The sequence below is a fragment of the Anser anser genome (assembly GCF_964211835.1).
Source record: "Anser anser genome assembly, chromosome: 13".
Lineage (NCBI taxonomy): Eukaryota > Metazoa > Chordata > Aves > Anseriformes > Anatidae > Anser > Anser anser.
This window is the reverse complement of record NC_139734.1, coordinates 21,390,854-21,405,352: the sequence shown is the minus strand read 5'-3', so window position 1 is coordinate 21,405,352 and position 14,499 is coordinate 21,390,854. Positions and strand designations below refer to the sequence as shown.

Sequence of the window (14,499 nt, the reverse complement as noted above, 5' to 3'; positions counted from 1 at the left end):
CCACAATACGTATTTGCACGTTCTACGTGGTTATAAATAAAAGAAGGGATTTGCGATTATTTTAGGTAAAATAAAGTGGAACAAATTGTTGGCGTTGATATAGTCTCACGGTAGCTTAGCCTGCAAGGTCTTTTTTCAGAGCACCGCTGTGAGATTTAGGAGCGCTGCCCTGGCAGGTATGTGCGTGGGGAGGTGAAGCCTGGCTGCCCACAGGGACGTGTCTGTGGATGCAGGATGGGATGGGAAGTCTCAGAGACAGGCAAATGTTGTTGCAACTCTGGGGACACCGTTCTCCCAGTCCCCCTTCTCTTTCCCAAACTACAGACCGAGCATTTACACACACACATACACACACAAAAAAAAAAAGCTTCAACACACCATTCACCAAACTTTCCCATGAATTTTATTTATTACTAGACATTAGAAACAGTACTGCAAAATGTAAACCAATCTTTTTATTGGCCCTAACCACTCCTGAACGCCTCCTGCAGAATTCATATCCTCCACTCTCCATGCATCTTGCCACAAAACCAAAGCTGCTTCAAGAAGGCCGCCCCAGCTGGACCGGCAGATCTACCCTGTCATCCTCTTCTGAGTTTCTATCTAGCTCTAACATCTTTTGAAGCCAATAGCATTTTGATCTAGGAGGTAAAGGACTGCAGATATTAGCATCATCTTTTCTTTTACGCTAATTAAAAATAATAACCAAGTGGAACCTTCATGCAGGCTGTTTAAAAAACAGTGGTGGGGGTTTCACGTGGGATTTCTGATGCCTTGTTCACTCCATCAAAGGCAGAAGATTTCTGGTACAACTCCAGGAGCAAGGATCCGTGCCAAATCATCTGCTTAATTGCAACCTCCACGAGAACTTTACATTCTCGGAGCGCAAAAGCATTTTATAACATTACAAAGCCTTACCTACTTAATGCAGCTCGCATAATCCTGGCAAACTTAACTCAAACCCTCCATCATCCTCCACGAGCAGCAGCAGCGTGCTTAAAAATAAGAGCTCAGGTGTAAACAACAGCTTAACCTGGAGGCCTGTTCGATTGGTCCTTTTGCCTCACTCGGCCAAGATAAATCCCCTAAATAGACCATTTCGGAGGGTTAACCTCACTCTTGCTACCTTCTGGGGGAATTTCAGCCCCAAAGTGTTTATAAGCTTAAAAAACAGAAGGCAAACAAGCCTAACATTCAGAACAGAGCTTGTAGCAGGCAGTGGGATTTACCACGGGTATTAAGAAGATTGTGGTGCACACATGCTAACGCCGCAGCACGCAGCAGCCCTGCTATTCCCATCACAGCTACATCGGGCAGCACAGAACGAGCATGCTGCTTCTGGAAACTGCACCACCCCCTTTGTTCCCTTTTCAGTGGCCATTTTGCAAGAATTGAAATTTTCCAAACACGGAGATGGGGCTCTTCTGTGCTAGGCTGACATCTCCGTGTCAGAGACGAAGCCTCTCTCCCCAAAGGGTGGCAGGGCGCCAGCTGGAGCCCTGGGCCCGACAACATATTTTTGCAGATTATGCAAAACTGGCAACGTTTAGCTATAGAGGAACATCACAGCTGCTCTCCATACCCTGTCAACCCCAATCGTGAACTTGCAACAGGTTTCATTTAGTAAGAGCCTAAAGGGCTCCAAAAGCAGTGTTTTGTAGGCAGCACGTGGCACACAAGTACCGTGAGGATGAAGGTTGAACAGCAACCCTCTGAGGACAGCCCCACCTCTACCAGCCAACAGAGGTATCGCAAGCTTCCAGGGAAGCAGCCAGCAAACGAATTTTTGTTACATTGGGTGCTTGCACCAGATTTGCTTCTTGATGAATTATACCCAAAAGAAAACAAAACAAACAAAAAAAACCACAGAATAAGTATCAGACAAGTTTATTTCATTCACATGTGTGCAAAAGGATTGCCTAAGACACAGATGTCTCCTGCTTCCACCAGAGGCTGAAGTCAAGAAGTCCTTTGACCACCTATTAGTGGGGAAGCCTATTAACAGGCAGAGACTCCTAATAATGCACATTTGAAATGATATTTTAATATTAAAACAGGCGAGAGTATAGCATTTGGTAGCGCACAAAGTATTACAATGTTCCAGTCACCCACAGCCTGTACTCTTTGCTTTGTGGCCCGTTTTGGATGTGCATGCCTTGGCATAGTCCTCAAACAGTATTTTTGTCCATCAGTGAGATGCTTATCTTCTTATTAACATATTACTCCTAATATCAGAAGATAATGATGTTTCTAACATATCTAAATGTCCACATGGGAAAAATTACATGTGAAAAACTTGAATATTGAGCCCATAAATAAAATTAAACATGACGTCTTTTATTGCATTACAAACAAAATGGCAGTGATGCTGAATGTTTAGGTGTGTTTGAAGGCACCAGGATCCCATCGTAACAACTAGCATTGAAAATCTCAAGGTATATCCAAACACTCCTTAAAATAAAAAGAAGCAAACTGTTTCTGATCCAGCTGAACTTGTTTCCTATTTTAACTTTGACCCTGTATAAAGCCTGCAGACCTTCCCAGACAAAGAATGATGATAGTCCCCACACGATACTGAAAGAAAAAAATCATATAAAAAGTGGAGATAGAATTCAGGTGGTAGGCTCAGTTTGTTAAATCACTGCATTATGAATTTATGTAAACAGACACACAGGCCCCAGGAGGTGCAGCAAGCAAAAATATGTTTTCCTGACAAAAGTGTAACCTCCTGATTTGTCTTTCCTTAAATATTTCTGATTCAATGTGATCTATGGCACCTGCATAGCCCAGGTAGCACAGATAGGCACCGAGTCCATATTGCAAAACACGTTACACAAAGTTGTACAAGGCATAATTTTAATTAACCTGGTTTATAATTTTAGTTGTTCACACTGGAGAAACTTAACAAGCAGATGAGCCGTTACCACACACCCACAGCTGTATGGTACCTTACTGTAGCTACATGTCCTGACATCATTTACACAAACCTACGGTTGTCACTGCACTAACAAAACTGGTGCCAGCCCCTGCTGCCATCCTGCACACCCAGCCTGCTGACATGGCCCAGGCTCCAGGCCCCCTTCTTTTTTGTTCTTGTCCGTTCGTGTCATTTCTAGACTCCTGTTGTCCATTCGTGTCATTTCTAGCAAAGGAAGAGAAAAGACAGTGTGGCTAAGATTACTGGACCACAGCAAGCCTCCATTGATCTTTTCTCCTTTTTTCTTTACTTTCTACAAAGAAACCTTTAAAAAAAAAAGCTATTGAAAGACTGGAAAGTGTTGAAGGACTAAAGCTTTGTGGTAGAACTTCTTCCAGCAAACTCCAGAACAAGGACAGTCAGAGCTTCCTCTATTTTACAGCTCTAGGTAAGTCCAGAAAAACCTACAGCCCCTTCAAATGATTAAAGCAATGATTATATCTCAAGTAAGTTTATTTTGGCGTTGATTGTTCACGCCATACAGTAGCTAATGGTTGCTCAAGTAACAGCTGATGGATGTACCTGAAGTCAGGACAGGCACAGCTCACCAGGGACGAGCTCTGCTAGCACAACGCAGGCCAAGGTTGGCGCTTACAGCAGAATCTGTGAAGAGGAACCCCACATCCTTTTGAAGATACCCTTTAATTACTGTTGGGGTTAGATCATACTATTAATAATACGCCTAGGACGAGTTTGGTGGTACAAAGAAATGGACCTGTACCCATCCATGCATTTCAGCTGCGTTTTGTTGACTGACAGGTGCATCAAAGCCCAGTCAATGGAGTCAGCATTGGCTTTAAATGCCAGAAATGTAATAGTGAAGTTAAACTCCTGCGGCTCTTCAAAGGTGTTCAGACAGAGCAGACACCGTGGATGTGAAAGGAAGCAACACGCTGGGGGGGGGGGCTGTGCAAAGATTGGGTTTCACTCGCAAATTTGCAGGATTATTGATGTCTTCATCTTCGTGTACTTAAGGCAGAAGGTTGCCAACAACTGTATTTGATGGGCAAGGGAAATAATGAATTTCCTATCACAGACAGACATTATTTCTTGGATCTAATCTTCACTGATATTGGCAAAGAATTTTCATAGCCTCTTCATCTACTCATATTGAAGTCAGTTTTAAAATAATACAAAAAGATTTATTTTTATTGGAAGCTGCAAGGCAGGTTGTCAGCTCCAGTTTGCCCAGTGCTTGGGCAGTGATGGACACCCAGGAAAGGTGGAGCTCGGAGCCAAACCTCGGCAACCATATTCCACGCAGATGACGTCAAATACCTCCTCCTACGAGGCAAAGAAACATGCAAGGCTAGAAGTCCTGCACTAAATAAACTCGTCACCTCAACAACAGCGAGCACGAAGCGCTAACATGGCTACTGCACACGTACACAGTGCGGTGTGGAGGAGGTCTCAGTGCAATCACTTTCAAAACGCTGCGTAGAGTTGATAAGCAAGTGGATTTTCTGATTTTTTCAGGAAACTGAAAGCTCCTGCAAGAGAATGGGAAGGGTTAATGCTTGTTTCTGCTCAGATGTGTTACAAAAGCATTCGAAGCGACTGTTGCATGAAAGGAATGGAGGTGGTCTTTTTTTTTTTTTTTATTGAGAGCTGTTAAAACTAAAAATTCCCATATACTCTCACTTCCCTTTAGAGGTCTGCTGGGGTTGGCTTATTCCTCTGCTTTGATATGCAAATGGGCAGCTTGCTTTCCTGCGGGGGACACTGGAAGGCGGCCAAGGAACACAGAGGAGATGTCCTGTCAGGAGAGCAGCCCGGCCGCCTCCACTGCTCCTCGGGCAGCGCTGAGAGCCAACTTTGTGTTTTGGCTTAAAAATAAAATACCTTTGTTAATAGTTTTTCCTTCCAATATAAATGTTTATATATTTACCCTGCTAGTCATCTCTGCTGGCCAATAGCAGGAAAACAACAGTTTAGCTGTTCCTTTTCGGGCGGTGTGTTACTAAACTTATATTCCTCTTTTGAAGATGCTATTTATGCTGCTCTTGGTTTATTTCAGAGAATACTGGTTATTTAAGTAGCATTTAAACTGTTCAAGTGCAATGAAGAGCTACGTTTTTAAGAGGTGATGAGTTTATTTCTCCTGGGTAGTTCTCATTAATTGTGTATCTGGCCCATTTTGTGGGGAAGATACAAAGAACATTTTATTTTTCATTTCCTTGTTCCTTTCAGCTCCACTCTTTCTTTCTTTTTTTTCCCTGCCTTTTCTTTTCACTGACATAATGGAGTACCCATAAAAAAAGATTAAATGGTACCATAAAGTTTTATTAATGCCTTACATCATTGATATCTTCTCTGTATTGATAGTTCCACTTCCATTATTGCTACTTAGGCATTTAATTAGTGATTCATACAGTATGTTGTAAACTACAGTATTAGCGTTAACCATCTATATAAAAGCCCCCATTATGTAAAAACTCTTCCCAATATTGTAATTGGAGTATAGTTATCCACTTTAACTGACTTGAATTAGATTATTATAGATTAATTTATAAAAAGTTACTTGTAAAGGACATCGAAGATCATGGAATATTAAGAGTGGAACTTCATTACAATAAAATCGACTTCAAGAACAATGCCACCGTCTGAGTTTTATATAAATCCATTACGATCGTCTTGTAATATGAAAAATAACTGTTTTGTCTGGCAATTCAGTGATACTTAGGATGGAAAGACAGACTTTAAAAAAGGAAGGGTGTGGAATTAAAGGGAGGATGCACACTTAAATCCTGCATAAAGTAGCAGAGAGAAACTTTGCTCTTTGCAGAGGGAACTTGGGTAATAGTATAAAATATAACAGATGTCCAACATGCAAGAAGTGCATAGAAAGCCATGTTATTTGGAGGATGAAAGTTAAATACTACAATCACTTAAGGTTAGTATGAACTTCAGGTAAAAAGGAGTTATTCCATTTTTTGCCACAGTAATCAAGAACAGAGCTTAGACCGGCTCCTCAAAAAAAGTTGTTCAAAATGTTATCTGCTTTCTCTCTCCTATCATCACCTACATTGTTCCACTAGACTCATGAAATGACGCATCCTGGAGCACAACTTTGCAGACCTGGCAAAGTTGCATCAAGCAAAGGCAACGTTGAGCTTGGGCCACAGCTTGGCCCCCATGCAACGGAAGAAATCGTAAAGCTGCTGTGGATGAGCTCTTCCCACGTGTAAACCCAACCTGCCATTGTGCTACTTCTAGGAACCACCAGGCCGCAGCAGCTCTTCCTACGCCCCAGCTCCTTACTCTGCTGTCTTTGCCAGGAGAGCAGGAGGGGAACAGCCACCCATCTGCTTTTCGCTGCTGAGGGATCCCTCTTAGCAAGGACGTTCTCAGAAAATCAGCTCTACTGGCTTCAGAGAGGCATGGCACCAGCAAGCCCAGCTAAAATTTTTCAGTGGACCCTTAGAATTGTGTGGCTGCATTTAGCTGTGATCAGTCCAGGCTTCAGGATCTGCAGAGTTGTTTTTCCTCAGCAGTTTGGCCCTTTTCAGAATATCTTTTTCTTTTTTCTTCACCAATAACGTATACAATAACATTCTCTGTCGTTTCCCAAGTTAATTTTTATGTGGTCAATTTGACTGACTGCTCAACACCTCCACGTTTCTGCCCGTCTTTCAAAGCAAGAGAGCCCTTTCCACATTTCAGATTCAGGGATAACAGACAAAATGCCATAGACTGCAGTGTTTGGGCAGGGTTAACAACACTGAACTTGCGAGCAGTCCGCTTGCAGGGCCCTGGATAGCCTCACTGCATTTCATCTGGGAGGCAGGAGCTCCAGAAATCATTTCACGGAGTTAATCAAACAGCCTATCCAGCTCTACTACCACCTGTCGAGTACTATTTCACAGGCAGTGTCACTGGGAATAGTACAATAACAGCAAGGCTAATGATGTTTAGAAACGGTGCAGACCTGGAAAATACCAGAGCTAGGGGGTGATGAACTGCTCACTCCGTGGGCAAGCTCAGGAGAGCTTCACATGGGTGGAGGCACAGGCAGCACTGACCTACACATCTGCACACATGCTCCCCAGCTGCTCTTTGACACATGCGATTCCTGTTGCTCATCTGTTGGGCATCTCTCATCTCTCTCAGATTTTTCACATGCACACCTTCTGCTTCCTTCAGGATTCTTTTCCTCTTATCCACAATTTGCTTCAGACCTCTTAGATTCCCTGTGAGGAGTCCAACTCCTTGGATCATTTGAATTAAATCCTCTACATTTTCTATACTTTCTGATCACCACCCCTGCATACCCAGCATGATGCTGTGGGTCAGTATGAAACATGATTCACTGATTCACATACACGTGGTTCACATACAACTTCGCCCAAACGTGCCAAGAGAGCCCTTTCCATCCTACCTCAACTCTCTTACTGATTACCCATTTCATACTCGGTCAGGACTATAGTTTTTACCTGTTTTAGTGCATCTCAGGAGATTAATACATAAAGGATGTTCAGTGATGACTCCATTCCCTGCTATAGAGAAACCTTCCACTCTAAGGCAAAGTCTGTCCTGTGGGGACACGACTTCACTGGAGCCACTTCAGGATGGTGGGTCATGGACAAAAGCAACAAAAAGACCATAAAATACAAATACTCAGCATTTTAGAGTCATAGTACCAGATACGTTTCTTCTTCAACATCTGATATAGCTCAGAAACCAAAATTTTATTTTTATGAAACCAGTCTCAAATTCTTTCACGTTCCCAGCTCCCTCTTTGCTCTGCATTTCCCTTTCCCTTTGACTATTTTGAAACCATATACTTTGGAAAAAATAAATCTGACTGTAATACAGAGAATACAACCTAGCTCTGCCCGTAGCAGTTCCACAATCTCTCTCTGGCCATAAATTTTGTGGGAGAGCAATAGAATGCAAAACACATTAGCAGTAACGCTCTGAAATCCCTGTGCTACAGGGTAAAAAGGAAACAACAGCACATTTACAATTTTGGCCAGCAAAGTACCAGCACTATTCATTGATCTCATTAAAGACCAATCTACATTCAGGGAAGAATAAGACTGATGAGATTTTAGACTCCTTAAACACAAAAAAGTTGCCAACTACATGCATGTTTAAACAGCCCAAATACAGGCATGAGAGTTTCTCTGCTCCTTTAGCCTAACGTTAATAATTACTCCACAACACAACCATAGCCTGCTTTCACTGAAAGAATTGGATATGAACCTGCTCTGCCACTTCAAAATTACCAGTGCTTATCCCAGGCCTCCCACTGCCCTCTCCCCTTTGGAAAATGATTTTGTTTCTCCATTCTCAAGTTTCCACACCTGAGAAGCGGAAACGAGAATACTTGCACGTTTTTGAAGAGCAGAAATGTAAAACACTCCATTGGTGCAAGGTATTACTGTGTTGATGATGATGAAATAAGCTTTCATACATTGCTAAATTATTCAAGAACATCTACTATGGTTTCACCTCTGGCAATCCCAGAATGCATCTCATTGCCATTACTCTGCAGGGAACAGCGGTGTTGAGTAAATGACTATGAAACTCATATATTAACCTCACTTGGTGGCTGGAATATTCATTTCTTCTTGAGTCATTTTGAGCAAGAAAATAAAATCTTCACTCTTAGAAATCATCTTTAGCTGACACATTAAGGAGCAGAGCTGAACAAATAATTTCTAGTGAATAATGTGATGAATTTATTTTCCTTTTCTCTGTCCCCAAGCGGACTGGGATTTCCTCAAATGTATTTGTTATTCAAATGTATTCAACAACTATCCTTCCCAGTGTTTTTCTTCTGTTTACTGTGCCTGAATGCACAAAATACCTTTCTTTCCTTTGGCTTTTGGTTGTGGAGTTTGGTGTTGGTTTTTTTTTATTTATTTTTTTTGGAGGTAGGAGGCTAGGTATTGCTTTCATTACTCACCCCAACTTATTTTAAGGGATGAGAAAACATCAGATTCGCAATGTCTTTACAAAAGAAACAGTCGTGATGTACGATGGATACGCATGCCTATGCCAAACGTGCTGCCCAGACCTAGCTGCTGGATCAGCCAAGACATTTTTCATGATTGTGCAGTGCCCTCGATGGCTGGCATAGAGAGGAGCAGGTGAGACCCCACGCTTGGTAAACATGCTGTCCTTTAGCTGTTACTCCAGCAAAATCCAACAGGCAGCATTTCAGCTGAGCCCCGCAACTCCAACCACCAAAGCACAGACACCGCGACAGAAGGAAAGGAACTGCCGAGCATTTTTTTTGCTGTTTGGACAGCCTCGTGATGTGTTAAAAGATGTCTTGTCAAGGATATTTTCAGTTTTCTCATTTTCTTCATTCCAAGCTACAGGGTTGGCACATTGTGGAGCCATCCTCATCTATCAGCAAAAACACAGCCTTGGCTGTTGTCCTTAATTCTGCTGCAAACCTGGCACAGGCTGTTTCCTTTATCCTTCCCCTAACTTTTCCTCGATAAAAGGTGGATGGCAACACTTCGAGAGATCTTTTCACCACCACCCCATCACAGGTATTATGGTCATTGCTAAATACGGACTTTGTTAAAGGAAAGACTTCCACACAGTGAGAGCCCAGAGATTTATTTCTCATGTTCTGCGAGTAGATCAAAGATCTTGTATACTCATGCTTATAAAAATAAAAAGCCTGAGCATGCACCGCACACCTCAGCCTACTTCGTACCACCCAACTTTTCCCATGGTGGTTTTTCTCTGTACCAAGAGATATCTGCAGTAGTGCTGTGCTTTTTTACTGTGGGTCTGCTACTGAAGAGACAGGCTATACAAAGGGAAATAAAACTGAAAAAAATCAATAAACTGGGATTGCAGGCAATCTGCAATAGACTAGCATCCCCACTCCCTACCAGAAAACTGCCCGCTATCAGATTACTAAGCAAAGAGCAACCAGGAGAAATCATGTATTTGATAAAATAAAAAAAATTAAGGGAAATTTTATTTCCTATAAAAATTGGGAAAAAAATCGTACACTGAAAAATCAATACATACCTACAGTTTAAATCAAAATAAGACAAATTTCAACACAAACTTAGAGGTCACTTCATATAGAAAGCTGCTCCTGCTTTTAATTAAATCAGTAGAGCGACTCCGGAGCCAGCCCTGCCCGGCTGGGTAAGCGCTCGCAGCGCCCTTCAGCACCCACCCCAGGGCCGGGCAGCGTCTGCCACCCAGCAAAGGAGGCTCTCCTGCTTGGAGACGGACACAGAGATTTCAATAATTTAACTGCAATAACCAAGTGGTATTTCAGGTAGTCACTGACCTGCTCTGAATGCCTTCAAGCCCCAGTCTCCCTGCTCCAGCGCTGAACGAAAGGCCAGGCCCGAGGCCTACGCAAAGCCTTGCCGCCGCTGCAGTGGGAGCCAGGTCTGGGGCTGTGAAAGCAGGCATTTCATAAAAGCTATTTAATGCCAGCGTTTTGCCTTTCTAACCGTCCTTTCCTTTTGTTTCTTTAACTTCTATGCCATCGGTTAAGTTTACCCACGTGAGTTTTTGGCTTTGATCAGCCTATTTGTACCGGAGAAGCCATTCACAAATATCCAGGGGTCAGAAACAGGATTATGGCCATTGTGCCCCCAAAGCCTCAGTGCCCATCCACAATGTGCACCCGATAGCCATGTGAATAGCCTTATGAAACAGTTTTTACACTAAATTTTCAAAACCATTTTTCCTATCAAAATAAACAGCAACTCAAAGTGAAGCCTCTCCACCTTTCTTCCCAGCCTCCCGTCTGAAAGCCCGGGGAGTGGGAAGGAAATGGTGTTTTCAGGGAGATCTGTTTCCCCCTGCCTCCGAGTTCATAAAAGAAGAATATTGTTTCATATTCTTCCAAATTTGCACTCCATTCCCCCACTCTCACCTTACCTTCTCTTCCTCCCTTTTCCTGAAGACTATTTTCTTTCTTCCTCACTGTTTTTCTTTCTTCTCGTCTTCTCCTAGCTCTGCTCCTCTTGTTTCACCATCTGGTTCTGTTCTCCTTATCAGCTCCTTTCCCTCTGCTGCAAACCCTCATTTTCCCCTGCTTACACCTTCCCCTTCTTTGTTTCTCCTTTGCCTTTCCACTCGCTCCCTTCCTGTCCTATTTCCCTCATGGGTTTTAAAGCGAAACACAGGCAGGGCCAGCATTCCCTTCCTGCCTGCCACGAATCCAGCATTTTGAGAGTTCTCACTTCTGCTGGTGGCTCGACAACTTTCCAGCTTGCCGTTCGATCAGACTGGAGTGGCACAGAGACAAACGCACAACTGAAAAACCATCAGCCCCAGCCAGAAAATTACCCTACAAGATGAAAGTCGCAGATCACACTTTTTTTTTAGTTGTTGTTGTTGTTTTGTGTGGTTTTTTTTTTGTTTTTCATTTTAGGACTTGCTTTTTTTCCCCTTTAATTTCTTTGCCATTTTCTGTCCCTCTAAGATTTGAGTTAGACTTTAATATACAGTTTAAAAAAGTCTTATGAACCTTTATGCATATTCAATGCTGAAGCAACAAGTAACTAAATTGGTATCCTTTTTGTGCTATTATCATGTGAATCTGTTCCTGAATGCTAACAAGCAGGTCTTTATATACTCCGTCCACTTGATAATAGACTAATAATCTTATCATGATGTTTTCTTGAACTTGAACTACGTGTACAAAGTTAAGAATGAAAATATGGGAAATGACTAAATTATATAACGTTGCAGAGATATTGCAAGGAATTTCTTATATTTTGCAGCGAAATATTGCCAATTATTGTAGCTGTCAATTTAACAATAGGCTTATTCACTATGGTGTTTGATTAATGTGAAATTATTCAGTTGGCTACCTTGTAGTTGGCCTATTTTTGTGTCCAATTAGTATGCTAATAATGGTAATTATGTTCTATACTGCATGTCTCATCACCTAGAGGGTTTTTAAAATGATAAAATAATGAGAATAAACAAGCTGATGCTGACATTCACTGGGCCATTCTAATTACTTACTGAGAGCACACTAGGGAATCAACACTCAACCAAAGAAAATGATTCTTGCTTACTTTGTTAAAACTACTCTTTTCAAAGAGCATTAATAGTTTGCTGCTGTTTTCTTTATTACAAGGGACCACACTATTTTCCCTTTTATTTGCCCTGTTAATATACAGTACCAGGAAAAAAAAAAAAAGATAATCAAATTATGTTTGACTGAAGCGATAACTGTTTGCAGGAGGTGTCAGAAAAACAAATAACTGTAATTGCCGAATTATACACCTTTGTAATGGCTACCATTTATTTCTTCGCTGTGCGATAAACATACCATCACCTTTCCCACCAAGACAACATGGCATTTGTTCAGCGTGGTGGTGTTGCCACGCGATGGAAAACTGCCAGCAGCGTGCAGTAGGGTGGACTCCCCCTGCAAGCGCTGCCAAACCCATGGCCCCCGTCAGCCTGCAGTGCAGGGGCTGGTCCTCCCTGCCCATCAGCCTCCTCCTGCACTTACAGAGTCGGCGGGTTTGGCTTTCTGAGTGTTGGATGTTTGCAAAGATTAGCCCCTACAAAACCTATTTTCTGATGAAAGCTTTTGTAATGTGTACGAGGCATTATCATAATCAATAAATAATAGCATATCCACTTGTTTATACTAGCAGCTGGTTTTAAAACATTGTCTGGCATCTGTGTGTAAACATGCACGCTCTAGAAATATATACACAGGCTTTAAAAAGCCACGTATTTCTAAGTCTTCCCTTGTTCAGCAGTAACAGTGTGTCTACTCGCTGGCTGGCTGAGAAAAGTTCACTGAGGACAGGGCTCACGAGAGACATCTGTTTCAGTAACACCAGAATAAAGAGTCAAGATTTTCCAGTTTCAGCACAAAGAAAAAAAGTTCAAAACAAAGGGTAAAACTGAACAGAGCATCCAGGAATTTTAAATCCTTGTATAACAATTCAGGATTTATGCGCAGCTTAAATTTTTTGTAGAACAAAAAGTTGGGTGACAAATAACATAATAAAGAAAAAAAATATTTTAAAAATTACTCTTACAAGTACTAAGGAAGCTGTACATAAAATGGGGATAGAGGAATGCAAGGAAGTTGCACACCTGATGCAGACAGGCAGACCCCAGTTTGACAGGTACGCCCTTAACCCTCAGCAAATTAACTGGATATGAAGAAGTTGGATGCTGGAAAACCTCTGTGCTTTGGAATTCAGGCTGCCTTAGGAAGCCCGTTTAAAACTGTGAGCTGTGATTAAAAAGATTGTTTGAACATAAATCCCTACTAAGACAATATAAAGAAAGAGATAATATAAACAATATCGTATATTTATACTGATGCTAATATTTTACTACACATACTAGTAAGCTTTAAGACAATCGATCATAAACCGAGCTGAGGGTGGTGGTTGTAAACACTGTTTGCCAATACGGAGCAGGGGCTGTTTTTAATAAAGGATGTAATACGTGACATGTTAACAGGGAGTCATTTGTGCGCCGTATATTGGTTACTCCTTTCCTGTCATTTTGAATTATGTCTCAATATATCTTACTTGCTAAAGCAACTGTAACTACTGGCGAACAAAAAGTTACTATAATCTGGGAAAAAATAATAAAAAATAATTGGGAGATAAGGTATTCCAAAATATTTTGTCTTTGCACAATACCAAATACATGTTCAACTTAGAAATGTAGTTGCAGTACTAAACAGAAAATCTTTGTATGTGGTTTTTCTCCTTCTCCACCTCCTCTCACCCTGGCAGGAAAATTATACCCTTGTCTCATGTAATAGGAGCTTAAATTATTTTGGTGAATAATCTCCAATATTTGTTTTCCACGCCACAGTACTTGTGTGCATGCAGAAAGGCTGCATGCAGCCAGATGCATGTTCAAAGATTTGCAGGAACGTTTTGAGTTGCTGTTGGAAATGGACTCGGCAGCCTTTTGACAGCTATGTGAAATCTTCCTCACAATTGCTAATTATTTTGGACATTATTTTTATTTCAGAATAACAAGCCAATGAAGGAAAAACTCTGCAAATTTATTTGAACTCAGCAGTTATTTGTGCCTTTCGTCCATTAGAGAGATTACTAGCAGTACGTATGCCACAACTGCTAAAGAATTATCACTTTAATCAATTCTTGAGAGAGAGAAATTCAGAGCGACAGCTTCACTCTGAAGTGTGCTGGAAGTGCTTAGTGCAGTTTAAGAGACTCACCAATGCCTAAGATAAATGCTGCAGCTGAAGTAGCAAATATATTCCATGCTCTGAAACTGTTTTTAAAAGCAAGACTGAATGAGCAAGGAGCTAATTTTAAAGGGAAAGCTAGTAGCCCAGGAGCCAATAATTAACTACTGTACAAAGGTAATCCAGATCAACTCATCTGTAAATCCTGTAACTTTTAGTAAGAGCGCAGGTTGTTGGTTTTTTGTTTGTTTAAATAAACTACAAATTATGCCAAGCTGCACATACCTTCTACTTCATAACTTCAGCAATTAATCTTTCAGAGTAAATTTCAGGGCAATATCTTTGATTTAGTGCATAACTTAATGTAATATATATCACT

The 14,499-nt window shown here is 41.5% G+C and overlaps 1 long non-coding RNA gene across 4 annotated transcripts in view; it reads right to left on the bottom strand.

The window, feature by feature from the left end:
- Positions 1-1,871: 1,871 nt before the first annotated feature.
- LOC310880619 overlaps positions 1,872-14,499 on the bottom strand; it is a 31,204-nt gene continuing 18,576 nt past the window's right edge. The window contains exons 2-3 of one of the 4 annotated variants that reach the window (XR_014571819.1): positions 3,500-4,467; positions 1,872-3,142 (exon numbers count right to left, since the gene is read on the bottom strand). This is a non-coding gene — a long non-coding RNA (uncharacterized lncRNA). Of the gene's footprint in view, positions 3,143-3,273; positions 4,468-14,499 lie in introns of those variants that run through there. The other 3 variants (XR_014571820.1, XR_014571821.1, XR_014571818.1) reach the window with 3 other exon arrangements.